General features: G+C 43.2%; 1 long non-coding RNA gene across 1 annotated transcript; it reads left to right on the top strand.

The window, feature by feature from the left end:
* The first annotated feature begins 817 nt into the window (after positions 1–817).
* Positions 818–23,745, top strand: LOC148142180 (uncharacterized). Its single transcript, XR_015752218.1, has 3 exons — positions 818–1,251; positions 20,609–20,702; positions 22,576–23,745. It is a non-coding gene; the product is annotated as an uncharacterized LOC148142180 (long non-coding RNA).
* The last annotated feature ends 2,986 nt before the right edge of the window (positions 23,746–26,731 follow it).

Below are 26,731 nucleotides of genomic sequence, written 5' to 3'. Positions count from 1 at the left end.
GGATCGGGTGTGTTGGAGGCGTGAGAAGGGGTCGTCAGAGGGTGAGCGAGAGTCTTGGTTAAAGAAGTAGGCACGGAGGCGAAGGCGGCGGAAGAATTGTTCGATGTCACGCCGTGTGTTGAACTCATTAATCCGGGAGGGTAGGGGAATGAAGGTGAGGCCTCTGCTGAGGACTGATCTTTCATCCTCAGAGAGGGGTAGGTCTGGAGGGATGGTGAAAACACGACAGGGCTGGGAGCTAGGACCTGGGACCTGATGTGGGGCTGGAGCTGGGTGTGGGGGCGGGGTTAGGCCTGGGGGTGGGGTTAGGCCTGGGGGCGGGGACGGAGATCGGCGTGGGGGCGGGGTAGACATGGTGACACTCAGTATACTGAACAATGAAGACAACCATGCCGAATGCCTTTTTCATTCTGTTTACCTGTGACTCCACTTGCAAGGAACTGTGCAACTGCAATCCTCGGCCTTTTTGTTTGACAACACTCCTCAGGACCGTACTATTAACTGTAGAAGTCATAAAATTATACAGCATAAAAATAGATCCTTCAGTCCAATTAGTCCATACTGAACATAATACCAAACTAAATTACTCCCATTGGCCTGTTCCTGGCCCATATCCCTCCAAACCTTTCCTATTGAAGCACTTATCCAAATGTCTTTTAGAGATTATAACTGTATCCACATCCACCATTTCCTCAGGAAGTTCATTCCACACGTGAACCACCCTCAACGTAAAACATTTGCCCCTCACATCTTTTATAAATTACTCTTCTTAAAAAATTGTCCCGTTGCCTTGAAATCCCCCATTCTATTTGAGTCAGACCTGCTCAAAATGGCACTGAACCATAGTACAGAGTACACTATAGCCCTTTTTATTTATCTAATGTGTAAGAATACTTGCCCTACTCAGGTGAGGAAGTCAGTGCTGGGGATGTCAAAGTCTCAACATTTATTTCTCATTCTTAATTTCCCTTCAGAAGGTGAGCAACATCCCTGAACTGCTGCAATCTCCCACACTGTTCAAAGGGAGTTCCAGGATTTTGGATTTTGAACTGTTGTCCCCCTCCCCCTCCCCCTCAATCGAAGCAACGTGATCAGAGACACAGTATAGTTTTACCTCCGTCATCTTTATTCTGAGCCCTGGAGGAAGAGAGAACGATCGCCCGTGTGCACAGAGACATGAGTTCACAGTCTTCTCTGGAACAGCAGTTTCTCCTTGAACTATACAGTCATTTTACAGGGAGAAGCATCCAGGTAAGACAACATACATATTAATTGGGTGACCGTTACAATCAGTGAGTATCAATAGTAAAGATTAAACTATCTGCTGTTACACAGTGAATAACTGGCTTCACATAATGAATATTTTTCACCTTGTTAACTTGTGAATCAACATATGCACACGTTTTATTCAAGATCACATTCAGAAATTTTTAAAATAAATTGTTAACTTTAATTTTAGCACTGAATTTCAATGATTATTTCAAGAACATGGGAACAAAGTCCCTCAATCTTGTGCAACCATTCATGATCTGTGTTTTGACTCCACCAACCTATCTTGAACTCCTAACTCTTAATGTCCTTGCCTAACAAAAGAAAATGTGAAATATACCCCAAAGTAGTTCCTGGAACTTGGAAATAGGCTCAGGGAGCAGGTTAACTGGGGATTTACTGTCATGTGACTACACACTTTTGCTTGTACTTTGCCTTTAGGAGATTTAGCCTTTAAGGGTTCCATCTACACTGTGTGTACAGTATAGCAAATCTACCCAGCTATTAGTCTGCTGTGAGTGTGTGAACTGCAATCATAGATGTCAGTTAAATTGCAGTAGCATTAGTTTCAGAAGTGATCATGTGTTTTCCTATTTTGAATGGACTAATCCACAGAGCCAGTCAATCTTGGTGAGCAATTGATTATTGGACAATTTATCATCAATATGGCAATGAGTAGGCTGTTGGAGCTATGCCTGTCTCTTTGTTGGCTACGTAGAGCAGTTGATCTTCCGTAATTACACCGGCACCACACCCCACCTCTTCCTCCGCTACATTGATGACTGCATTGGCGCCACCTCGTGCTCCCGCGAGGAGGTTGAGCAATTCATCAACTTCACCAACACATTCCACCCTGACCTTAAATTTACCTGGACCATCTCTGACACCTCCCTCCCCTTCCTGGACCTCTCCATCTCCATCAGTGACGACCGACTTGACACTGACATCTTCTACAAACCCACCGACTCCCACAGCTACCTGAATTACACCTCTTCCCACCCTACCTCTTGCAAAAATGCCATCCCGTATTCCCAATTCCTCCGCCTCCGCCGTATCTGCTCCCAGGAGGAGCGGTTCCACCATAGAACACACCAGATGGCCTCCTCCTTTAGAGACCGCAATTTCCCTTCCCACGTGGTTAAAGATGCCCTCCAACGCATCTCATCCACATCCCGCACCTCCGCCCTCAGACCCAACCCCTCCAACCGCAACAAGGACAGAACGCCCCTGGTGCTCACCTTCCACCCTACCAACCTTCGCATAAACCAAATCATCCGCCGACATTTCCGCCACCTCCAAACAGACCCCACCACCAGGGATATATTTCCCTCCCCACCCCTCTCCGCCTTCCGCAAAGACTGTTCCCTCCGTGACTACCTGGTCAGGTCCACGCCCCCCTACGACCCACCCTCCCATCCTGGCACTTTCCCCTGCCACCGCAGGAACTGTAAAACCTGCGCCCACACCTCCTCCCTCACCTCTATCCAAGGCCCCAAAGGAGCTTTCCACATCCATCAAAGTTTTACCTGCACATCCACTAATATCATCTATTGTATCCGTTGCTCCCGATGCGGTCTCCTCTACATTGGGGAGACTGGGCGCCTCCTAGCAGAGCGCTTTAGGGAACATCTCCGAGACACCCGCACCAATCAACCAAATCGCCCAGTGGCTCAACATTTCAACTCCCCCTCCCACTCTGCCGAGGATATGGAGGTGCTGGGCCTCCTCCACCGCCGCTCCCTCACCACCAGACGCCTGGAGGAAGAACGCCTCATCTTCCGCCTCGGAACACTTCAACCCCAGGGCATCAATGTGGATTTCAACAGTTTCCTCATTTCCCCTTCCCCCACCTCATCCTAGCTTCTAACCTCCAGCAACTCGATCCCCTGACCTGTCCGGACTTGTCCGACCTGCCCAGCTCCTTTTCCACCTATCCACTCCACCCTCTCCTCCCTGACCTATCACCTTCATCTCCTTCCCCACTGACCTATTGTACTCTATGCCACTCTCTCCCCACCCCCACCCTCCTCTAGCTTATCTCTCCACGCTTCAGGCTCTCTGCCTTATTCCTGATGAAGGGCTTTTGCCCGAAACGTCGATTTTGCCTGTCCTCGGATGCTGCCTGAATTGCTGTGCTCTTCCAGCACCACTGATCCAGGTGTTGGATAAAGCTCTGCCGTTTAACTTCAGGTCACAGTAGAAATAGTGCAAGAACATTTCCAGTAAATCTAAAAAAACCCAACCAATTGAGGAATAAAGTGACCTGAAACCCCTTGTCAGACCCATTGCAAAAACACTTGCCAACCCCTCCATGATGTTCAAATGCCATTAATGCCATCACAGCCAACCAGAATCCCAGCCAGTCAGAGTCCCCTTGGCTTTTCTGTTATGTTTAAAGAGGTTTGAATTTGATTGGGTGACTTTGTGCTGGATGTGATATCACCACATGGCAATGCCTCAAGATGATGGAAATTGCAGGTTCTTTCCCTGGGGACATGGATATGGATTATGATGTTTTAGTCCTGTCTAGACCAAACCAGACATGTCATGCACCTTCAAGAGTTACATAACATCACATCATCAGAACATGTGGTGTCTCAGTACCTAGTGTTTTGTGATCAGTCAATCTGTTATATACAACAATATCAGAAAGCACTGGAACTGTACTATGAGTAAGTTTGTGGTATTACAGCAATGTACATAATAAATACTTTTAACAAACTTCAAGACATCTGTAAGAACTCAGCTTTTGTAGTTAACAAAATCTGAGCTAACTTAGGGACCAGCACTGAGAGCATATCTTAATGGTACTGGTGTTTGACTCAAGAAACATCATCAATGAAACCAAATTGTCTGAAATGATGTGTTTCAGTTCCAAAGTATCTAAAAAACTGCATTTTTTTTTGCTGCTCCCTAAATCAACCTCCTCAAGGCAAGCGGAAGTGGGTACTGCAGGCACTGGAGATTAGAGTCTACATTAGAGTGGTGCTGGAAAAGCACAGCAGGTCAGGCAGCAACCGAGGAACAGGAAAATCAACGTTTCAATTTTCATGCTCATCAGATCATGCCTGATCTGCTGTGCTTTTCCAGCACCACTTTAATCTTGAACTGCTCAAGGCAAGCATTTAGTTTGCCCAATGGCAGTTCCAACCCTGCCCTTAAGACAGCTTTTTGGCAGCAATAGTTCCAAAGTTCCACTGCACTTTGTGAGAAGAATTACTTCCTGATCTAGCTATTTGTACTTTTTATTTGGCATCAGATTTTTATTACTGCAGTGACTTTAATTTTTGTTTTGTGTCTGTTGCCAATGATTTTTTCTATCATTGTATCATAACATCAAATGTCAGAATGCACTTCAACATAACTAAAAATCTATGGGTGATGATAATTTTAATTTGCATGATATTAATATTTAGGGTGAATATAATTTTGTCCAGATTTGAAAAGCATGCCTGAATAAAGAAATGCAGGTGTCAGTTTTTTTAAAAAATGTTTTCCTAATCAAACTGCCCAGTGATGTTATTATGCACCTCTAGAGCAGGTGAGACTTGAACCTGACCTCCCAACTCAAAGGTAGGGATACTACCAGTGAACCACTAGAGACCTCCAACTGTCAGCTTTGGCATGCATTGTCTAGTGACACCCACATAAGGGACCAATTGGAAAGGCAAGTGCTTCCAGATTTCTGGAAAACCTCAGCAGTTTCAGAAAGTTCCACAAAATAATTATGAGTTCAAATGAATTCTTCAGGTGAACTTGTCAGCCACGTTTCGTGGTCTTTGCTTATACAGTGCTTCTTTCCTCCTCCAGTTTTCAGTGGTTGGTTTAATTGTTCAATAACCACTAGATGGCACCAAAGCTGTCTTTTGGATGGTGGGTATTGTGCTAAGCTTCAGTTTTATTTTGACAAATGTTGCTCCTGTGTGTTAGACCAGTCTCTTGGATCCAAGACCAATCGTTATTTCTTCCATTGCAAGAGTTCATAATTTTTTTCCTAAAAGGGTTCTGGATGACAGTCTCGATTCAGCTCCCAATGGATGAGCATCGTGTGCATAAAACTAACCTCGCATGTCACAGTTGCCACACGCAAATTAATAAATTTGTGGCTGAATATAGGGAGTCAAGGAGTCAAGCCTTACTTTACATTATTGATTTAATCAGTAGCACTTTTATTTAAACAGAGTGCCTGAGAGCATGATGGTGACCAATTTAGTTGGAGCATTTGGAAGGCAGTTGAACTATCTAAAAAGAAAGAATGTGTCGCGTTACAGGGAGAAGTTGGGAAAACAGTACCAATGGAATTGCAGAGAACCAATGCAGATGTTGTGAGCTGAATGGTATCCTTGTCGTTGTACCTGTTCTGAAAGTCTCCATAGAATCATAGAGCCATACAACATGGAAACAGACCCTTCAGACCAAACAGTCAATAATTTCACACTAAAACTAGTCCCACTTTCCTGTCCCTGGCCCATATCCATCCAAATCTTTCCTATTCATGTATTATCCAAATGTCTTTTAAATGATATAACTGTACCCAAATCCACTACTTTGTCTGGAAGTTCATTCAACCACCCTCTGTGAAAAGAAAATGTGCCCGCCATGTCTTTTTAAATCTCTCACCTCTCACCTTAAAAATGTGCCTGTTAGTCTTGAAATTCCCTATCCTAGGGAAAAGACAACTGCCATTAATTCAATCTATGCCCCTCATTATTTTACAAACATCTATAAGGTCGCCTCCCAACCTCCTGTGCTCTCCTGGAAAAGATCTCAGTCTATCTTGCCTTCTTTCTAACTCAAGCCTTCCATACCCAGCAACATCCTGGTAAATCTCTTCTGAACACTCTCCAGCTTAATAATATCCTTTCTATAACTGGGCGACCAGAACTGGAGACAGTACTCCAGAAGAGGCCTCACCAATGTCCTGTACAACATCAACATGACTTTCCAACACCTGTACTCAAAAGGTTGAGCAATGAAGGCAATGGATGCTGGAACCGAGCATTAAGTTATTATTTCCTTATCTGGATAGATCCATTAAGCAGGGAAAAAGGAGGTATTAAACCTAAGGTTTTTTTTGTCATGGAGGTGAAGGTCCAGTGGTTCCCTGATAGTTTGGTGTTTAAATGAAGCACATTAGCTGCCCTTCATGGACAGAGCAAGAGCTACAATTAGTCACGAGTCTGCTAAGCTATGGAGGGATGCAGAACAAGATTTCAGTTCCAAACAACTATTCAGAACATTGTACATGTGAAAGTGCTGGGTATAAACACTGAATTGTGCCCATAGTACAATACTGCTGTTAGTGATTGACATCCATGCAGAATGTTACTTTATGTGATACTCTACACTAAAGAAAGGAAAAAGTTGGAGGGGTAAGAAAGAAGTCGAAGATAAAGTCGGAGTAAGAACAAGGGTGAAAGGGTGAGAAGTTTATGTGATACATTGTCTTGATCTGTTCTCCAGATTACTTGGGGGTGGATATATGAATGATGTTGACAAAAATCAAGGAGTAAATCTCCTGGGCTTAGGAATGAAAAAAGAAAACAAATCTTCAAACCTGAGGTAAGCAATCACTACTGATGTAACTGAGCCAAGAGACAAAATGGAGGGAAAGTCTATAATTACTGTAATGGTCACAAAGAAGTTGGTTGGGGGGGTGCAAGGGGGTAGGGGAGTTGTAGAGAACACACATCATTTACAAGAATACCCCACTGTCAAAGTTGCCAGGTATGTACTGTAAATGTCTGGCAGACCCAATCTGCCTGTTGCTCGTATTTAACCAGAACACTGCCAAGAGTTTATTTAATGTTTGTCAGCAGGAATTTGGGATTTGCAAGTAAGAAATTATTAATGACACCAGATCTGACTGTTCTAATTAACTAGTATTGTAAAATGAGTAGCATGCCTTGGTCTGATTCCAAAACGCACTAACCTATGCCACAAATGTGCTGGGAGTTTGCAACAAAAATAAACATGAAAGTAACTAAAATAGACAGATCAAATGAAAGCCTAATCTCCTAGATTGCAGTATAGAATGCTCTTAGGTGAAATAACTGAAAACACACACAACCTCGTTACCAGGGTTGCCTTGTGCTCTTTATAAATGCTGAAATCATTCTGTGTTTCTGCAACCCCATAATTTGGGCTGAGGTTGGTATCCTGATGCAGCCACAAGCTCCTCTTTGCCGTTATTCTGCAGTCAGAGGTCTGCTTCTGCTGCAGGGCCTCACTTTCTGATTTTCTCACAAGATTTCCACAAGTTAGCTTTTTCTCCATTGCCTGTTGGATTACTTCAAACTATAAAATTCCTTTGTATTTGCTTCATTGCCTGTCTTCCAGACCAGTCTCCATAAACTCTCAGAACACATCAGAACGGATGATGATGCGTCCATGCTTTTAGCCTTTGATTCAGTTTCTGCTTATCCTGATCACTTTTGTCATACTCTCCTCTTGTCACGTTCCAAAAGCCTTGCAGTAATTTCCAGTGTCATTCTTGTTGCTTCCAGTATCATCATAATTCTCAAGTCACCTTATCCTCAGTTGCAACATCTTTGTATTCAGCACTAATTTCTTGTTGCTATGCTTTCTGCGTTTATAGCAGAAGTCTTTCCCAAATGAATGTTGGTAAAAGTGATCTTGATTCAAGTTAGAGTTTAGCTTTGGTGTTACTTTCAGGTGAATGTTGCCTTAGATTCAGATATATGTTGAACCTGAAGCTATGATGTGGGAGTCATTTAGCTCAGGTGGTCAGAGTGCAATGCTCATTGACAGTAACGGCTTAAGTTTAATCTGTGTATTAACGGTGGTGGTTCATGGAAATCTGCCTCAGTCCACACTTGATGTGGAGGAGAAGGTGTTTATTGTCCTTTGTGGAGCAAGGCTCAATGAGCATTTAGGATCAAGCTATTTAAAGGCTGATTTTATTCAATTGAAGGAGAAAGTGAGGACTGCAGATGCTGGAGATCAGAGCATTAAAAATGTGTTGCTGGAAAAGTGCAGCAGGTCAGGCAGCATCAAAGGAGCAGGAGAATCGACGTTTCGGGCATAAGCCCTTCTTCAGGAATGAGGAGGGTCTGTCAAGCAGGCTAAGATAAAAGGTAGGGAGGAGGGACTTAGGGGAGGGGCGATGGGAATGCAATAGGTGGAAGGAGTATAAGGTGAGGGTGATAGGCTGGAGAGGGGGTGGGGGCAGAGAGGTCGGGAAGAAGATTGCAGGCCAAGAAGGCGGTGCTGAGTCTGAGGGCTGGGACTGAGAAAAGGTGGAGGGAGGGGAAATGAGGAAGCTGGAGAAATTTGCATTCATCCCTTGTGGTTGGAGAGTTCCTAGGCGGAAGATGAGACACTCTTCCTCCAGGCGTCGTGTTGCCTTGGTCTGGCGATGGAGGAGGCCAGTCAAGGGGCGGTTGGGTTGGCTGGTTCGGGTGTCCCAGGGGTGTTCTCTGAAACGTTCCGCAAGTAGGCGGCCTGTCTCCCCAATGTATAGGAGGCCACATCGGGTGCAGCGGATGCAGTAAATGTGTGTGGAGGTGCAGGTGAATTTGTGACGGATATGGAAGGATCCCTTGGGGCCTTGGAGGGAAGTGAGGGGGGGAGGTGTGGGCACAAGTTTTGCATTTCTTGTGGTTGCAGTGGAAGGTGCCGGGAGTGGAGTTTGGTTTGGTCGGGGGTGTGGATCTGACGAGGGAGTCGCGGAGGGAGTGGTCTTTCCGGAACGCTGATAGGGGTGGGGAGTGAAATATATCCTTGGTGGTGGGGTCTGTTTGGAGGTGGCGGAAATGACGAAGGATGATACAATGCATCTGGAGGTTGGTGGGGTAGTAGGGGAGGACCAATGGGGTTCTGTCCTGGTGGCGATTGGAGGGGCGGGGTTCAAGGGCAGAGGAGCGGGAAGTGGAGGAGGTGTGGTGGAGAGCATCGTCAACCACATCTGAGGGGAGATTGCCGTCTTTGAAGAAGGAGCCATCTGGGTTGTTCGGTATTGGAATTGGCCCTCCTGGGAGCAGATGCGGCGAAGGCGAAGGAATTGAGAATATGGGATGGCGTTTTTACAGGGGGAGGGTGGGAGGAGGTGTAATCTAGGTAGCTGTGGGAGTCAGTCGGTTTATAGTAAACATCCGTGTTGAGTCGGTCGTCCAAGATAGAAATGGACACCACCCATGCCGTCCACCTCTATGATTTTCGCTTCCCCGGCCCCCAACGCCTTATCTTCACCATGGACATCCAGTCCCTATACACCTCCATCCCCCATCACGCAGGCCTCAAAGCCCTCCGCTTCTTCCTTTCCCTCCGAACCAACCAGTACCCTTCCACTGACACTCTCCTTCGACTGATTGAACTAGTCCTCACTCTGAACAACTTCTCTTTCCAATCCTCCTACTTCCTCCAAACCAAAGGAGTAGCCATGAGCACCCGCATGGGCCCCAGCTATGCCTGCCTCTTCGTCGGATATGTGGAACAGTCCATCTGGCTACACTGGCACCACCCCTCACCTTTCCTCCGTTACATCGATGACTGTATCGGCGCTACCTCGTGCTCCCATGAGCAGGTTGAACAGTTCATCCACTTTACTAACACCTTCCACCCCAACCTCAAATTTACCTAGACCGTCTCAGACTCCTCCCTCCCCTTCCGAGACCTCTCCATTTCTATCTCGGACGACCGACTCAACAGGGACGTTTACTATGAACCGACTGACTCCCACAGCTACCTAGATTACACCTCCCCCCTCACTTCCCTCCAAGGCCCCAAGGGATCCTTCCATATCCATCACAAATTCACCTGCACCTCCACACACATCATTTACTGCATCCGCTGCACCCGATGTGGCCTCCTATACATTGGGGAGACAGGCCACCTACTTGCGGAACGTTTCAGAGAACATCTCTGGGACACCCGCACCAACCAACCCAACCGCCCCGTGGCTGAACACTTTAACTCCCCCTCCCACTCCACCAAGGACATGCAGGTCCTTGGCTTCCTCCATCGCCAGACCATGGCAACACGACGGCTGGAGGAAGAGCGCCTCATCTTCCGCCTAGGAACCCTCCAACCACAAGGGATGAATGCAGATTTCTCCAGCTTCCTCATTTCCACTCCCCCCACCTTATCTCAGTCCCAACCCTCGGACTCAGCACCGCCTTCTTGACCTGCAATCTTCTTCCCGACCTCTCCGCCCCCACCTCCACTCCGGCCTATCACCCTCACCTTAACCTCCTTCCACCTATCGCATTCCCAACGCCCCTCCCCCAAGTCCCTCCTCCCTACCTTTTTTCTTAGCCTGCTTGACAGACCCTCCTCATTCCTGAAGAAGGGCTTATGCCCAAAACGTCGATTTTCCTGCTCCTTGGATGCTGCCTGACCTGCTGTGCTTTTCCAGCAACACATTTTTAAGCTTTATTCAATTGAAGGAGACAATGAGGCTCTAAATCAATGATTCTTTATAAAATGGATGCTTGCAAAAAATTGAAATAAAAATAATCTATTTTCAACACAAGTATATATCATGAAACCAGCCTTACTGCTGTTATCTTTGGGATACAAAATTATATTGAGTTAAGTATTGCAAAAGCAAAATCAAAGGTGAACAAACTGCAAGAGGCAATAAGTGAACCGCTTTGACTAATTATCTAACAGTCACAGGCAGTAGGACCCAGGAGGCTGTTTGTGAACTTAAATTGTCAATTTATTGTATTTGATTTTTTTTAAAATGAAATTTAATTCACTGTCCTGGCAACCTTTATCTTTCTTAGACTGACAACTACCACCACCACCCCGTTCCCCACTCCCCCACCCCGATGAGAAAGATTGAAATGTACCCACCAGCCTCCAAGTAAAAAGTTTGGATAGCCCTGATATACAGGATGCACTGCAGCAACTCAACAAGGCTCCTTTGGCAACACCGTTCAAACACGTGACCTCTATCATTCAAAGGGGCTTGGGCAACAAATGCATAGGAACAACACCATGTGCAAGTTGCCCTCCAACTCATACACCACACTACACTGCCATCCCCTCACTTTTACACGGCCAAGTTCCTGGAACTCTCTTCGGAACTGCACTGTGGGTGTCACTACTGCAGCAGTTCAAGAAATAATTTCAACATAAGGTTGTGCAATAAACGATGATCTTTCCACAACATCCACATATTGTGAACAAATGGCAAAAGAAATGCAGAACCTCCAGTGACAATGGACAAAAGTACCACTGACTGCAGCAATGTGTCATACACACCGGAGAGTGTTTGGTTCCGAGTCAGTTCCAGTACATGAAACTGGAAGATTATGTTTGAACTCTTCGATCCTTAAATAAGGAGCATTCTTAATGACACAGGCTGAAACAGCTCAAGGGGTTGTCTCCTGACACCTTCTCTGGACAACTACTGATGAGCAACTAATAATGGCCTTACCAATAGTCCCTACATCCCAAGATTTGTGAGTAGAATAAAAACCAATCAAGGTTCCTACTTCTGATCATACTAATGAAAAAATACTTTCTGTCAGCATCATTTATGAATATAATAGAGGTAAAAACAATGACTGCAGATCCTGGAAACCAGATTCTGGATTAGTGGTGCTGGGAGAGCACAGCAGTTCAGGCAGCATCCAAGGAGCAGCGAAATCGACGTTTCGGGCAAAAGACCTTCATCAGGAATAAAGGCAGAGAGCCTGGAGCGTGGAGAGATAAGCTAGAGGGGGGTGGGGGTGGGGAGAAAGTAGCATAGAGTACAATAGGTGAGTGAGGGAGGGGATGAAGGTGATAGGTCAGGGAGGAGAGGGTGGAGTGGATAGGTGGAAAAGGAGATAGGCAGGTAGGACAAGTCCAGACAAGTCATGGGGACAGTGCTGAGCTGGAAGTTTGGAACTAGGGTGAGGTGGGGAAAGGGGAAATGAGGAAACTGTTGAAGTTCACATTGATGCCCTGGGGTTGAAGTGTTCTGAGGCGGAAGATGAGGCGTTCTTCCTCCAGGCATCTGGTGGTGAGGGAGCGGTGGTGAAGGAGGCCCAGGACCTCCATGTCCTCGGCAGAGTGGGATAATTGAGTCCAGTTACAATGTAGTCCATAATCAGATTTAGGCAATCATTACAACTTTGATGTGGTGTTGTGCCTATGCATTTGTTGCCCTTGTCCCTCTGGATGCTAGAGGTCATATGTTTGAAAGATGCTGTCAAAGGAGCCTTGGCGAGTTGCTGTGTTGCAGCTTGTTCCTCAAGGCTATCTGAAGTTTTGCATGGGATGCACATTTCAAGTTTTCTCCTCCTTTCGGGGTGTCTTCAAAAAGGTAAGGAATGCTGGAACAGTAAACATCAACTTCATGAAGAAAGTAATCAAAAGCAATAAATTAATACTGTAAATAAGTCATGAATGGAAGTGACCATTAATATGTGCAATGCAGCAATTGTACAAAGATGATTCTTGCTTTTCTCATTAAGAATTAGAACTAAAGAGAGAAAAAGAATCAATTCTAATTTGTGTTCACTAGAGAAGGGTGTGGTGATTGGGAATGAGTTAATGAGTTATGTTTAACTAGTGCTGGCCTTGTGTTGCCTCTGATGGGTGCACTCTAAGCTGGTCTGTTGTGGGGGGTGAAGTGCATTCATTTTCAACTTGGGGTTTCCTCTTCTCACAGCCTGCTTTGTGGATAGGATTTTGGGGAGGGAAAAGTGGGGTCCAGTTCAGTCTCTCTCTCTCAGTCTCTCTCTCTCTCTCAGTCTCTCTCTCACTCACTCACTCACTCACTCACTCACTCACTCACACACACTAACCCTCATCCAGTTAGTCACTTGCTCACCCATGTGTATGTGTGTCCTTGCGTGTCTATGTGTTTCTGCGCGTGCATAATAGGTGGTAAGCTGATGAAGGTTATCTTGCCTATGTTCGTCTGATGCTACAACTCTTTCTGAGTCTGGAGTCAATGTTAAGGGATCCCAGAAAAAGCTCGTCCTGACTGTTTACCACAGTGCTGACACCGCTCATGGTGTCTCCTGTGATGGCTGGAACATAGTCAGGGTGACGGTGCCTGGAACACTGTCTCACTTTGTGTTCCCACAATCCCTGTCCACAACCATCAGCACCAAACCCTCCCACTTAGTGTCTTGCTCTCTCCCTTTCCTCACTATCCCTCACTCTTCTCTCCCACTGTGTCTCCCAATACCTCTCTCCTCTCTCATGTCCTCCCCTCCCTCTTTTCCATCTCAGTCTCTTGCAACCTTCTCCTTTCCCTCTCTGTCTCTCTTCCTGTGCCCCAGGCTGCCATTTTGATTCTTATTACCTCCTTTTCCCTTTCCCACTCTCCCTTTCACCTGCTCCACATTCTTATCTGTCTTGGTTTTCTTTCTCATCCTTTTTCCCCCTCCCTCTTCCTCACTCCTTACCCCGCTCTCTATCTGCTCCCATCTCTTTTTCAGTATTACTCAGCCCCATGGAACTTCAAGGCTTTGCATTCCCAACATTTCCATGAGGACTATTACCCCACCAGCAAACCTTTCACCATGAAAGTGATCAAGTTCTTTTTTTCTGGAGAGTCTTAATGCGATTTGACGAATAGTGATTTATTAAAAATGAATTATTCTGAGTGTGAATTCGCATTCAGCGATGTGCACAGAAGTGGAGGGTTCAAAAGAATACACCCATGGAATCCCCAATAGGAGTGTCCTGATCAAATTGCCAAAAAGGGATTCTATAGGGCGACCAATCAGGGTAGTGAGGAGCCAATCGATATCAAATGATTTGGGGAAGGAAGATTAGTCAGAAAGACCCAATAGCCAGATTAACATCCCTCCTCTTCACTATCATGACATGACTCAACAGTTCCACTCCTCCATCGGACTCTCATTGTCTTCTCGCTCATGGTGCAACTCTCAACTCCTTCCCCTACTCCCCAATACAGAGTCTACCTGAGAGTCTACGATTCCCAGTCCTGGTTGCAATTCCAGTGCCATGGCTCCAGATCTTGGTCACTTCACTGCTCCGCCAATCACAGGCTGGTTCTGATAATTAGTCTGTCTCTTGTTGGAGATGGTCATGGCCTGGCACTTGTCTGGTGTGAATAGCAGTTGCCATGGATCTCAAGCCAGAATAAAGTGCAGATATCACTGCAAGCAGGCACAGAATGTTTTGATATCTGAAATAATGTGAAATGGAACTGAGCATAGTGCATTCATCAAAGAACTTGCCCATTTCTAACCATAGCTAAAAAAACATTTGTCTGCTGTAGCTCAGCTGGGAACAGGCTCACCTCTGAATGAGATGGGTGTGAATTCAAGTCCTGCTCTAAGACTTGATGTGACTCCCCGTGCAATACTCAGGGATGCTGCATTGTCAAAGGTTCTGTCTTTTGGTTTGCATGTCTATGGATGCAAGAGGTCCCATGAAGCTATACAATATTTGGTAAAAACAAGGACGGCAGATGCTGGAAATGACAATTTCTGGTTTAATTCACAATCGGCCTCAGAGTTGTTGAGCTTTTTTTAGTGGAAGCATTGGCTTAGCTGGGTAAGCAAAGGATCAGACTTGAGTGTGATGCCTTCCACAGTTCAATAGTCTATCTGCGAAGTCTATCAAAGCACACATATAATGGCCAGGTGTACAAAGTACTAGAAAACGAGTACTACCTGTTCAGTTGTGTACAATAACAAATCCAATCAAATCATTTTGGAAAGATAGAGAGAAAAGTGGTAAAATGAGAATGTAAGAAAATATAGGACAGGTTATTCCTAATCTGATAGCTGTCAATCGGCCAAAATTCTGATGTCATGGAATAGCAAAAATCTGAGTTTATTCTCATGGATTCAGCTGAATCGTTGGCTTCACAGATTATCATCTCATCCAGAAAGATACAGGAGCAGCTGGATTAGTCTGTTCAGAATTTACTTCACAGGAGGAAACAAAGCAAATAGTTTATCATACCTGATTGATGCTGAGTCCAAATCTTGTTTCAACATGTTGCATCCTCATAATGAAGGACCATTATGTTAGTCGGCTCACCTCATGCAATAAATAATGGAAGGGTTTCTGTTCATTTTACATTTGCTCCATCTATTCTACTGATGCCACATACTCTGTGAGTGGACACAAAGAGTTGTTCTTTAGCTGTCAGAGCGTGTAGATGTAACTGTGTGAGCACTCTAAGGTCCTAGTAATAATGCTTCACCATATATAGTTGCCCTTATTGCTATTATGCAACAAACCTTCTCGCTATCTAGAAACATTGCCACTTTTGTTGACATTTTACATGGGGTATCTCCTAATCACTATAAAGCCCAATACAAAGCTTGGATAAAGGGCAATTGGTGGCAGTGAACTACGTCAAATAACTTAGCTAATACCACATGCTGGGCAAAGTGGCAAATACAACATGATGCCAGCAGAGACCCTCTGGGAAAATATCACAGTCACCAGTAGTAAATGAGTGCCTCTTGGGAAACGGTTGGCAGGCAGGAGAGATATCTGGCCCAGAAGTTAAGTATAGATCATATGGTTTTAAATCAATGTGATAAAGTTCTTCCCAGCTGAAATTAAAACTGCTGTGTGGCAGATTGTATAAAAATACACTTTTTGAGGAATACAGTCATTTGGCCTGATTTTGAACTCACTGAAGACCCATTCACTTATACAGATGAAGTTGCACCCAAGAACATTCGCTCATGTTAACGTTAGAGGCTGTTAGCCTGAGTAATCAGGAGAGGGCAGCAGTGACCACCAAACCACATCCATTTGTTCAAGGCCTCTTGCCTCCTCTTATAGACAAGGCTGAATTCTTGTGGGAGTAGAATTCCATAGATTCAACCTCACTCTTATCTCAACAAGTAGCCAATTGTTATGTTTGAACTTAGTAAGCGTTGACAGACTGCCAAGTGTGTTACAGTGCAACCCTAACTAATGCTGAAGTCTTACCAGCAAGAGCCTTTGGCAAATTCCATCCTCCCTCTGAACTCCAGCAATGCTGTGTTCCCAGCTAAGGTTAACTAACGCAGCATTACCGTCCCTTTCTGTTCATCATGTCAGTTCATCAGGTCTTATTGTAAGATCAGGCCAGACTTCTTAGTAACTGATGAATTTTGTTCATTGTTGCACAATACATGATGGGAAGGCTAAGAACAGAGGCTCTGAACTGTATTGGTTCCAACTGGAACCCCTATTATTGGAACACATGACATTTGAAGTCGCAGTAATATCACAGTTTATCTTCAAACCCATCAACATATTCGCTAATTCAATTACTACACTGTCCTTGATCAAATCTGGAAATGTTCTGGTCTAGATCAATAGCAAATGGGGTTGAGCATTCTCGATAACCAGATCTAATTAATGTAATACACACATAAAATTAATAAATCATTACAAGCAAGTCCTGTGTCTCCTCCACCGCCAAATCAAAGCCACCCATCAACTGGATGAAGAATGCCTCATCTTCCACCTTGGGACTCTACAACTACACGGCATCAACATCGACTTCACTAGTTTCCAAATCTCCCCTCATCCCAGATCCAACTCTCCAACTCGGCACCGTCCTCTTGACTTGCCCTACCTGTCCATCTTCCTTCCCACCTATCCACTCCACCCTCCCCACCAACCTATCACAATCACCCCTCTACCTGCACCCCCTAGTACCTTTTCACTTACCTTCCCCCAAATCCCAGCCCCACTGCCCCCATTTATCTCTCATGCCCCTCCACGTACCTGATGAAGGGCTTATGCCTGAAATGTCGACTTTTCTATTCCTGTTGCCTGACCTGATTGTGCTTTTGCAGCACCAACTTTTTGACTCTCATTCTCCAGCATCTGTAGACCTCACGTACTTCAATTTATATGGCTGCCGAGCAGAAACTGGGATACAAACTAGAATTGCAGTCTTGGACCATAACCCTCAAATGTTGCACTAGATACCAACAGCTTTCCATATTGTTGCAACCAAGCGAGGTGGAAGATCAACTCTGTTCTTACCTTTCCTTGAATGGTTACAACAATTTTATTTGAACATGTAGCAATCACATTTTGATTAGGATAAGTGAACCAGCTGAAAATGAAGGAGGGTGAATTCTAAGGTTTTCTTGAGTGAAACGAAGTGGCAACTAATTCCCTATTACGTAGGAGAAAGTTAAGAAAACAGCATCCGACACATATACTAACTCAGGTAATAAACTTATAAAGAAATAGGGAAGAGATTTTTAGTAAAGACAGGAAGGTAAAGGCAATTGCAATGAAAAGAATTTAGAGATATTGCATTGAGAGAGTGAAACTTGGTTTGCAGCTGTTCAGCTGGTATCCTGTTTCCTTAAGAGTGGTGAAGCTTGCAGGAAACATTGATTTCTCAATGAACAGTGGTTTCTCCAAGTTGCTTTTTGATCAGCTAGTTTCTAAAGTTGACAGTGGTTGACAGATGCAGGGAGGGAAGAGCTTTCAGTATCCTTGCTCTTATCAATCCATGTTGCTTTCTCTATACTTTGTTTCTCAATGACTGCTGTTGATGTGTGTCTCCTTTGCAGATCCTGAAGTGTGTGTTATTGTTTCATCCCATTGTTGTAGGAAACGTTTCATGACTCAATATGAAAGTGCGAGTAAAACAGGAGCTGTGCATTTCTTAACACCCCACCAAGTTTCAATGTTTTTAAATTAAAATTGTAATTCCAATGTAAACATTTTTCATATTTCCATGTGATTTGCCTGGGCTTGTAAGGTGAGCACGGTAGCCATTTTAGGTCAGTAATGTCCTTTTTAAAATCATTTTTAGTCCATGAAAGTGTCAGGTATTAATGTCAAGTACTGGAAGTTAAATATTAATAGTCCTTTTCTACCATGAAAGTAACAAGGTTCACACTCACTAGGCCTAGAACATGTTGCCCAGTAACTTCAGTGAACAGAATAGCACAGGCTGAGGCATGCAGAGGTATGGCTACAGATGATGCAAAAATGAAAGACAGAACCAAAGGATCAAACTGGCTGATTGAGACATGGCAGAGTTTTGACAATCAATTTGTGATAGGAAAGACAAGTGATTAAGTATCTTTTAGAAATCAGTAAACATGATGAATGATACCCCATCTATTCAGAGACACAAGAAAGAGAATAGTTATTAAGAAAGGTCAAAGGAATTTATCACAGACTCAGTCCTCTCATTAAGTGATTACCATCTTCAAAGTGCTAAAATAGAATGAGTATTTGTGTACAGAATTGGAATGCAAAGTGTCTGATTTAAGTGTGGGTTTTCCTGAAGTCATAACAATGATGAATGAAGCACAGAATTTGCATTAATGTGAGACAATGTTCTTATGGGCTCATCCATAATGACAAATCCTTATCGGAGGAAATAAGAAAAATCCAGTTAACCTTTAAACTGCTAGTGCTGTTCAATTCCAATGAAGACACAGCTTGGTGAGCAGTGCAGAGGTTAATGCATGTTTTAGCGATGGGACATCTGCCAAAACCATTTATGGTTTCTGGATCTGCTCCAAGGCCTGTTATGGTTTTCTAGGCCTTGTGTTGTTTTTTTTGGTACAATCAAGTTAACCCTCTGAGCACTGAATGTGGCTTCCAATCCCCCACCCAAAATTCCATGGCCTGATGGCTGACCAACATTTCTGTCACTGAGCTACATTAGAATCCCTAATAGGCCATTTGGCCCATCAAGTCCACACAAATCCTTTGATGAGCTTCCTGCTCCATCCCTGTAATTCCTATGGCTAATCCACTTAGCCTGCACATCCCTGGACACTATGGGAAATTTAGCATGGCCAATCCCCCTAACTGGCACATCTTCAGACTGTGGGAAGAACCCAGAACGCCTGCAGGAAACCCATGTACAGGGGGAAGGTGCAGTTCCCACACAGACAGGTGCCAGGTCTCTGTGGCTTTACGAACTGGCTGTGCTAGCCATTGAGGCATCAGTGCTAACCATTGAGCCACCATGCCATTCCTTGACTGTAGAAGATTATAGAAATATGAAAAAGCATAGTGAGATTTAAATATGAAGCTAAGAATTGTACAGTTAAGACCTTTGTAGGAGTACAGTTCAGATCCACAAAATTTACAAGGATTATAAAGAAATAAAAATTAAAACTGGGAGAAACATTACGCTTATTTTGTTCAAGCTTATAAGAAATTTTGAAGTTTTTTTAATAGAAAACCTAATATTATCAAGATTTAGGACACAAATGGATAGTAACATTGGGAATCATTTCAATTAACCTCTTCCTAGCCACACCTCTGCCACTCCAACCCCTCCCCCCTCTACTGAGGAGAAGGGACATTAAACTGGTAAGTATAAGAAACCCAACACAAACCCACTGGAAGCATATATACTTTCAATATAACTGGGCCGGTTTGAAGGCTATTTGAGTAAATTGCTCTAGAAAACTCACTCTGTAATTATCGTAGTTATTAGATTTAGATTAGATTCCCTACAGTGTGGAAACAGGCCTTTCGACCCAACAAGTCCACACCAACCCACTGAAGAATAACCCACCCAGAACCACCTGAATTTTAACAGTTGAGGGTTGGGTTTCCTCTGTCAACCAGGAACCTAGGCAGAAAGGGAAAAGAGAGTGATTGACTGCGGCAGCTAAGTGATTTTTACAGCATTACTGATGGTTTAGGAATGCTTCACCCTCCCCTCCGACCCTCTTGCTGCTTTGATCTATTTTCCACTCCTTGCAATCAAATGACTTTCCTAATGTATTTACTCCTATCTGATCATTCCTCCCCTCCCTCCCTCCTCAATGTTATGCTTGGAGTTGCATCAGAGAGTGAAGCATGTCAGCACTCACTGCCAAGGACATGCAATGAAATTGGGGGCTTAGAACAAGAAGCAGCATTCTCTAAAATCAAGTAACTAATGATGGGAATGCCAGAACTAAAGTATTGTGACAAAAATGATGAGTTCACCCTGTGAATGCAAATAGAATGACATAATATTCACATTGAGAAAGAGTGCCTTTGCATAGTCTTTGCTTAGGAATATTTTAATCAATTCTTACCGGTAAGAGAAAAAGTGACGGTGGAGCCCGGGCCACAAATTACTTCAAAGTATTTTACTCAAGCTGCTGTTATCTACTCCTTCTTGCCTTTAAAATTGTTACCCTATTTACAGAGATATCATCTGGATGTGACAGACAAATAAGAGAAACAGATGTGTATTGCTGAGATGCTGTTAAGAGCAGCACTCTCTATGAATGAAATAAAGGATAAAGTGTTTGAAACTTCCAAATCCACTTGAATATGATATGTTCTCTAATTCACCAGTGAGGCAAAGAAGTAAGGCTGAATTTCACCTCAATGTTTGGGCAGTTTCATGAAAGGTTTCTCTGTGTGAGCTCTAACAGATTTTCTCTTTTTTTTTCCACAGCTATGCACCACACACCTCTAGCAACCTTTTCGCACATAGCACTGGAGAAGTATTTGCTACTGTGCGGAATGAACTTTCTGAGGAAGTAGAGGATGTAAGTATGGTTCCAATGTTTAAAAGACATTTGAATAAGTACATGAATAAGAAAGCTTTGGAAGGATATGGGCCAAGCGCAGGGAGGTGGGACTACTTTAGTTTGGGATTGTGGTTAGCACGGACTGGTTAGACCAAAGGGGCTGTTTCTGTGCTGAATGACTTTATGACTCTACTACCGAGACCTCCCTGGATTAGCGCTGGAACTGTTTTTAAAACTGTGTAACGTTTTCTTGTTAAAGCTGTGTACCAGGTTATGTACTGTCAGTCTGGAGCTGCCCTTCATTGTTTCAATGAATGAAGAATTTCCCTTGAGATGGCTGAGAAAGGGACATTAGCCCCTTGCTTTGGTGACAGGGACCTGAAGGTCCTGATGGTGGGGTGGTGCAAAGAAAGGATGGCCTCTTTTCTTCAGGGCTGCCAGAGGAGAGTTCAGCACCAAACACTGGCAACCAGGTCTGATGTTGCCATCCAGATTAGTGCAGTGCCCACAGTCTGCAGAAACACTCAGCAATGCCACAAGAAATGTAATGGCATTCTGCATTCCACAAGAGTAAGTGCTACTATCTTTAATCTATTTCCTCACACTTAATCCAGCTTTACGATCCACCCACCAAGGCCTGTGGTGCACCACTCTTACTATTGTATGCACCATCTTTCTTCTCCCATTCCAATCCTCCAGATTACGTGACCTCTGTGCCTCTTACCCAATTGAGATATTTCACCACACTCCCCCACAAAACAGTTTCATGCCAGCCAGTTTCATCTCGATCAGTAAATCCCTTGGTCTCATTTCAGGAGAAAATAACTGACGACAGGGTAGAGACAGCCAAGATAGGTGGCCCAACATTCATCTCATTACCTACATGAGTAGTTCTTTAGTGGAAGAGGACGGAGATCAGATAATGATGCTGGGACCAGATGTCATGTAAGAATCATGTCAGGTACTATGTTTAGGATAAATATGTAATACTGTCCAAAATATACTGGCTTGTCAGTCATGTGCTATGAGAGCTGGAATCAATCACTAACGATCCTTGGCTGTCACCATCTATTGCTGCCTTTCCTGCCTCAGGGCTACCCCATGTCCTAGCCTGGCGAGTTGCCAGGTGAGAAAGGAACAACAACCATGCATTGCTGGCCTTTTCAGTTGTTCCAGACACAAACCTGTTCCCCACCCACAGCCCCAGCCCCAACCTCCCCACCCCCACCCCACCTCCTAGTCAATATTGTGTTCCTGATGAAGGGCTTATATCTGAAACTTCGATACTCCTGCGCTTCAGATGCTGGCTGGCCTGTTGTACATTTTCAGCACGACACTCTCAATACTGGGACCGTGCTACTTCAGTGAAAGAGAGGTCTTGAAAATGAAGCGTTTGTTGCAAGTCTAAACACAAAAGATTTAGATGAGACAACAGGAGCAAGCTTTTCACGTGGAGGGTTAAGAGACTATGAAGTGCACTATCAGGACTGCAGCAGAGACCATAGGTGATTGAAGAAAATGGGTATGGGGTCAGAGAGGGCACATGTGATTAAGAATTATTGTAAGAACCACAGAGCCTGTTTGGATCAACATTCTGTTTCCAGTGGTGATTCCTGAGCAATTAAGTATAACCACTCTCATGAAAGAATGTTACCTTGCCCTGAACAGCCACACAAAATCTGCTTGGCAACTTGAGAAATTAGCTCATATTTCTGCATAAAACCACAATTGACATCATGCTCCTGTGAATTCACAAACCCACTTGAACCACAGGGAACTGCGCTCCCCCCTCCAGAGAAATGACCTAATGAATGTTTGGAAATTGTTATTAAATGATCTCATCAGGATTGTTAACACTTGTTTTTACCTTTGCCCAATTCCCTTCTGCCAGTTTCTTACGTCTCCCATAAACCGTGAACGGCACAAAGAAAAGCAGTTGCAGTGATCTGGCATCATTCATAACCTTAAAAGAAACAGCATCAAAATTGCTTTACACCAATGAAGTATTCTCAAGTTGAGCCATTGCCATAATGAGTGTGGCTGCCAAACATACAATGGGAGAAATGCCCAGGTGATCTCTGTTGGCTGCGAGATAATGTTGGGGAGGAAACTGGACCAACTCATTTGCTCTTCTTGGAAGTAATCCTCTTCTTAGGATCTTTTGCAGTCTGGCTGGAAGGTCCAATGATTGAATGACTCATCTGAAAGAAAGCTCTTCTGACAATGTGGCACTAGCACTCCCACTGCGCTGAAGTGTCAGCCCAAATTATACAGACAAGTATCTGCAGTGGGACTTGAACCCACAAACTTCTGACATGTTTCATGATGGTTTCCACTCCGTTAATATCCAACTAGTGGACATTATGTGATTTTTTTTGTGAGAATCTTCCAGCCTCTCACCGGCACTCTTTAACCCTGCACACGTGAAGAAGTTGACTGAATGATATTAAAGCCTATATGATGCACACATGGCTTTCAGGGGACATTATAAAGCCAAACTATGACAAGCTTCTTCTGCAGAACTTCCAAGTTGATTCATGGAGAATAAATAAATTTGATTATTAAATAAAAGACATATTTAGTACATCAAACATTTGAACAACATAAGGAAACCATTATTAGTCTAGATGTGAAAGAGTTCTAGCTGATAATTTGGAGAATTTAGCTCCACCAGAATTAACCAATTATAAAAATAACTTCAGAAATTACACTTTACAGTGAAATTGTCTTGTTTTAATTAGAGAGTGTTTTGCCATATTTAAAGGGAGTTCAAAAGTGCCAGCAATTATACCTTTCAGAAACATCTTGTCTTTAACAAAGTATGTAAATAGTTATTTAATGTGCCCCTTTGTACTCAACCATTTGCTTTGTGGCTTTCAAGATACACATTGTATAACAAAGACTCTGACAATAGCTCATGGAGCAAGATATGGTCAGCAGCAATTAGACAGTAAATGGTTGTGTGCTGGAAAGGCAGATTCATTAACAAGGCATTCAGGCGATAATGTGAACTGGATGAGCATCCAACTGTGATATTAAAACCATGAAAACATAGTCACGGTGATTTACAGAGATACTGCTCTCACTAATTTCTATTTTTTGACCTATATGAATTTGGAATAATTCCACTTAGCTTCTTGTTGTGTAATCAAGTGGTTACAGAGTACAGTCATCCAGCTGCCTTTGGCTACAGGTGTCTCATTCAGTCCTGTGACCTGTCTCTCCAGCACCTTCGTAATGAGGTCCTATTAATAAGTGATTGTCTCTCTTGACACCTGCTTTTCCAGGTCACACTTTCAGTTTTAAACCATTTAGAGAAAAATGTGGGAGAAACTGCTTTGGACTATTTTTGACTGGGGTCCTCTGTCGAGTTCCAAAATGCTACACGTGGTTCAGCATCTATAATATAAACAGAAGTGCTAGAGAAACTCAGTAGATCTGGCAGAAGCTGTGCAGAGAGAAACTGTATTAGCATATCAAACCCAGATTGATTCTAGATCACCTCTACATTATATACATTTAACATGTATAAACCTTTTTGTTACGGATCCATGGTCTAGTTTATGTAGAATTTTTATTCATTCTGATGTTATCTTTAAGAACTTTACTCTTTTTAAAGGAAATTAAATGACAGCTTTTGGATCATCTGCAGTACCAAATAGTTCAATAAAACTATGCTTTGTGGTCAGTGCATCAGTATTTTATTAAAAGACATAGTCATGATATCATCACAGTATCAGAGCATGTAACCTGTATGTATGAAAGGTCCCTGACACCATCTTAATTTGGGCCACTTGAGGTAAGACATGCTGATGAAAGCAAACTGCTATTTGTAACCAAATAGCTTAATATTAGCTCAAACACCTCAGTGTCTTTGAATCTGATTTTGTTTTTCACAATGAGCTGCAATAAATGTTCTGTTAGATTCTTCAATACATTTTGACCTGACATTATGGAAAATAACATACATATTACTGCATTAGGTGCATCTACACTGCTGGAAGCAAGAAGTACACAATGGATAGCAGCAATGGCCACTTACAAAGAAGATTCCAAAGTCTGAGTGGCAGATATTTTGAAAACCTAATTGAGGGTCAATTTGATAATAGCCCTGGAAATCAAAGAATTCAGATAATCAACACTATCCATTTCTGAGTATAGAAGACAGAGCTAATTCTTTCTGATTGAAGTCTAAGTTCTTTCAAGCTTGAGGAAATTTCTAACAGTGAAGCTGTAAATAAAAGCAACACTACGGATACAGTCAGCAAAGGACTCCAAACCAATAAGACTTGTAATAAATGCAGCTGTCACACCCACCCAAAAGGTGTTCAACTTCTTGAGATATATAGTGGCACCAAGGAATACTGATGAGGTATGCGTAGGAAATGTGGTTCCAAAGACCAGACCAGACCCAAGAACAAAACACATGACCAACAAGACAGTTCAATATCTATCACTAGCAGCAAGGAATATGTTAAGAAGGTACGCAAACACATCTACAAGGCTCAGAGTCAATCATATGAAAGACATATTTTTTAAAAATTAGGTTTCCTTTACTGTTAGCTTCAGATGCTATACTGATGGTATAAGGTGATTAGAGACTTTTACAACCATTAATATCACATGTCCTGGAAAGGCAACTTGACATACTCTAAAGGTAAAATTGACACAGGAGCTTATGCCACTACACGTCCTAAAAGACATACTTTTGCAAGTGATGCTCCTTGCTATAGCCTATAAGAGACAGTCTCACAGCATATAGCAGATCAGCAGTTCCGTGCATTGGAAAAATCACATGGCAGTGCCAATGTGCAAGCTTATCTTAGGCTTCTCAAAATCTTTTACTTGGTAGATATCAATGGTCCAGCAATAGCAGAACTGCTAGTATTCGCAGATCTTGGTGTTGTCAAAACTCATGAGATTCAAACTGCACTCACTGTGTTAGAACAGACTACGCATGAAGCAAACAAATCAGTTCAAACTGTAAACTTTCTCAAGGCAGCTCTGATACACTTTTGTCAGCGTGAACAGTTACAATCAGCAATTGCCAAAGATTAGCAACTACAAGAGTTACAAAGAGCATTAACCAGGGAATTTCCTGAGAAGATTTGTTCATTTTGTCATAGAAAAAAATGTAATATTTCACAAGAAGCATTTTCAAGGACAAACAAATTTTAGTACTAAAGGAATTACAGCGGAATATCAAATCCATGTTACACAAGTTGTACATGGGTAAGGAACACACTAGATAGATAGTATGTGAATTTGTGTAATGGCCAGGAATGAATCAGAGCATTCAATAATTTGTAAATGAATATTAGGCAAGCTGAATGCATCAACCCCAGCAGTCAGGGGAGTCTCTACATCCACATAATGTTCCAACCAATGTTCGGTTGATGATGAAAACAGACGTCTTCACTGTGCACAAGGAAAGTACATCCTTGAGATTGGTTACTTCTCTGAATTTCCCATCATTAAATAACTTAGCAATAGAATGTTGTTTGTGAATCTGATGTTTCAATACAACAATGAGCTGTGAAAATATTCTGCTAGATTCTTCAATATCATGTTAGCTATGTCTAGTACTTAAGTTATGGAAGATAATGTAACCAATGCATATCAGGTATGGATCCCTGCTGGGGGCAAAATGCATGTCAGCCTGAATTCCTTGTTGCACTCTGTCATGGAAATTAAATTGACTCGACTCAAATGCTAGCAAGAGCAAAGAAAGGTTTTAATGCAAGCCTTTGCAAAGGGACCCTCTGCACTTGACAAAATGCCTTATGTAAGGGGTCCCAAGTATCATTCACATGTTTTCTTTATACCATACTTTGGTCAGCCTTATCTCACATCAAGGACAATCAGCTTGGGAACAGTTCGAGCCCTTTTCCACATAAGGAGTTGTTTTCCCATTCCTTTACTCTTGAAAAAACTGCTACTGCCCTTGTGTTTTCCCCTGACTCTGCTGAATTAGATTGTTTGCAAAACTTGCAAGGACAGGCTGTCTGTTCACAGAATTCAGTGAAGTCATGCTGTCTGCATTAAAT

Source organism: Chiloscyllium plagiosum, unplaced genomic scaffold (genome assembly GCF_037043375.1).
Source record: "Chiloscyllium plagiosum isolate Xiang-an unplaced genomic scaffold, Cpla_swu_hap1 HiC_scaffold_30, whole genome shotgun sequence".
Classification (NCBI taxonomy): Eukaryota; Metazoa; Chordata; class Chondrichthyes; order Orectolobiformes; family Hemiscylliidae; genus Chiloscyllium; species Chiloscyllium plagiosum.
Note: the sequence above shows the minus strand (reverse complement) of the source record. Positions and strands in the feature narration are given on the sequence as shown.